Genomic DNA, 3390 nt, shown 5'->3' with positions numbered 1-3390 from the left:
GCGCGCGATAGCGAGGGTTGAATATAAACTTATAAAATATCCTATATTAAGTGTTAATTGTTAACTACTCCCCCTTCAAGTATAAGGCCGACCCAATACCGGCGACGACTTCTCGTAACTCCTTTGCAGATTTCTTTGCACCGATGAATCGACAAAGAGTGAGGCTAATGCAGATTAAAGCACAGCATATGGCTCCAATAATGAATGCCACACGATAAGCTTGATCAGTTCCGTTTTTCGCGTTTTTCTCGAATTGCTGTATCACCTCCAGATTACATATTGATTTCAATCTGAGTGGTCCAAAATGTTTGGGCTAACAATGTTAGCCTTTGCCAGAGTAATAGCAAGCATTAAATTTTGCAACTCCATCATTAGCATCCTGTTTCTATGTGTGATTTTTGCTATCTTGAGAATTTTGTTGACAGTGATTGTTAAGCTGGTTAAGCTGGTCCTGAACTCTAGTGTTTATTTCTATTTGTCTATTATTGGCATTTATTAATTGCATTTCAGAAACCTAGTCTGCTCTAAATCATCGTATTTCTCCCATACCAAGATTTCGCCGTCGACGATGGGAATGTACCTGGCATGCGAGTAGTCGATGACATGTCACGAAGCCAGGGATAAGGAGAGGAGTAATATGGATCTAAAACTGTGAAATGAGGTTGTTTCCTTATTTTTGAAGTAAAAACTTCTTTAGAATCGTTGGGAGTGATTTGAGACTCGATGAAACGAAAAAGCGACACTAAAAAGAGACACATATAGATCTTATAGTATTTAGCCTGCGAGAGAATGAGATGCAAATATATAAAAAGCATTATGAATAAAAAAGCATTATGAAAAACTTCGACCAAGCTGGGAGTCGAACCCCGGCCGCCCGATCGCCAAGCGAGCACACTAACAACAGAGCCACGTCGACACTCTGTAAATTGCCGTCGAGTTCTGTAGTTACAACTATATCTACTATAACTATAACTAGCTTTCTCATCACATAAAGGTGTGAGTTTGTTTCCGAGCCGTCGGTTGGACTTGACAAAACTTTGTCACCAACGTCGAAGACCCTATTCTGCCGATTCGCGTTCTCCCTAGCTCTGAGCATCGTCTGAGCGTTTCTGATCTTTTCTTGTATTTTTTTTCTTGTGGCTCATCTGGGTGCGCCTGAACCACATCAACTGGTCTCTGGTCGGTGACCGAATGGATCGACTTATTGTACTCAGTTGTAGCCAGAAAAATGACTTCAACAGCGTCATTTACGCTTTTATCGATCTTTATGCATCTGGCTAGCTCTAACAGAGTGCTGTGAAAGCGCTCAACCTGTCCATTCGAGATACTATGCGATGGTGGTGCATTTGAAATGCTGACCCCATAGTTGTTTGCGAGCATAGTTACTATGGTCTCTGAATTCAATGACGGTTCATTGTCACAGTAAATGGATCTGGCTTTGGGAAAAAAATTTATTAGTTGGATTAGAGCTGGCTTCAGATCCACAATGGTTCTTGAGGGGATCAGTTGGACAATAGCAAGCTTAGAGAACTTGTCGATGCAAGTTAGAAAGTATTTCCTGTCAGTGGAGAAAATGTCTATGTGTAACATCTCTCCTACATGTGAGGGGATCGGTGTCTCTCCAAGTGAAGATATTAAAATCTTTCACCCCATACAAATAATGCCTTAACTTGCAAGTGACCATACGATGGCCAATAACTCTCTCTCATTTGTCGCATAGTTTACCTCGCTGTCCTTCAATGTTCTTGAAATCATTGTTATAGGACGACCCTCTTGAGACAAGACTGCACCTATGCCGTGAGCCGAAGCATCGGTCGTTAGATCGAATGGCTTCTTAAAATCGGGGTACCTGAGCATTACATCCTTAAATGACAAAATGTCGCGCAACTTCTGAAACGCCCTTTGCTGCACTTCAGAGAATTGAACCTTTATATTTCTGGACCTATGCTTACTGACTGTTCTATTTTCACCCTTCAAAATATTGGAGATGGGTCTTGCTATTGCGGCGAAGTCCCTAATGAAACATCTGTAATAACTTGCGAGGCCTAGAAATGATCTGACCTCGAACAGTGTTACAGGATACTCCTGTATTGCCTTAACCTTTTCAGGATCCGTAGTGGCGCCAGTGCTGGTGACTATGAAACCAAGAAAGATCACGCTTTTCTTAAAGAATCGTGACTTTTCGACGGAGACCCTCATGTTTGTTTCGTGTCAGCTTTTTAGGACCCAATCCACGTGTTTAATGTGGGAGTCCTCATCTTCTGAAAAGATGATTACGTCATCGACATAAACATAGCAAAATTTGCCCATCTGCTCTCGCAGTATGTCGTCGATGGTTCTTTGAAAGATGCTTGCTGCATTCTTTAATCCAAAGGGGAGCCTTTTAAACTCGTATTTCCCCCCGTTTACAGAGAAAGAGGTTTTTTTCACGGTCTTGAGGTCTAATGTTGAAAAAAAATTTGGCTCTTCCCAAATTCCTTAATATCATTGATATATTTGGCATAGGGTATGTAATAACCCGGTACTTTCCAATAAAACACGTTACTTCCAAATTCATAAACACAGTATATTCTACCGCTTCGATGCGGCCGCTTTGATTGTCACAATATATACTAATACATATATACTAATTAGAACCAAGAGAGAGAGGTAATAATGAATCATAGAGAGAGAGAGAGAGAGAGTTAGAGTTGTAGGCGTCGATTGCCGCTTAGCATCTCGGTGCTGGTTCCCACATCCCTCCTTTTCTCACGAGCTTAAGCTTTAATCCTCGGTGGAGTTTTCGTAATCCTCTTCTGATGCTTGCTCCTCGAGTTGTGCGGCTGGCTGTGGAGTTTGGTTTGTGGCAGGTATTGGAAACGATTTTGTGTTGGTAGCATCGGACGATTCCGTTTCACCAGGGACCCTTTTAAGGTGATTTGCATTTCTTATGAGCGTTTTGCCTCCCCACATACTTGTACTATATTCTCTTCTTTATTCAAGACTTCGTATTCAGCAGTGTCAAAATTTGGTGTTAGTTTGTGGGGAAATACTACATTCTTAAGAACCACCTTATCTCCTACATTGATATTACTTCCTTTGCTCCTCTCCTTTTGTCTGCAGTTTCCTTTCCCTTTTGTTTATTGATGCAGTCATTATCCCTTTCCGCTGAGTCTGTAAACACTCCCACTAAATCTTGTATTCCCGGGATTTTATCCCTAATGACTCGATTGAACATCAGCTCTGTAGGAGCGGAGCCTGTGGTCCCATGAGGGGTAACATTATACATCAGTGTGAAAGCTTGAATTTCATCCTTAAGATTTTTCTTGTTTTGATGAGCTATCTTCAACCGCTTGACTAATGCCTTGTTCATATTCTCGACCTCGCCGTTAGCCTGTGGCCAATAAGGGG

The sequence above is a fragment of the Drosophila willistoni genome, unplaced genomic scaffold (genome assembly GCF_018902025.1).
Source record: "Drosophila willistoni isolate 14030-0811.24 unplaced genomic scaffold, UCI_dwil_1.1 Seg117, whole genome shotgun sequence".
NCBI lineage: Eukaryota > Metazoa > Arthropoda > Insecta > Diptera > Drosophilidae > Drosophila > Drosophila willistoni.
This window is presented reverse-complemented; position numbering follows the sequence as displayed.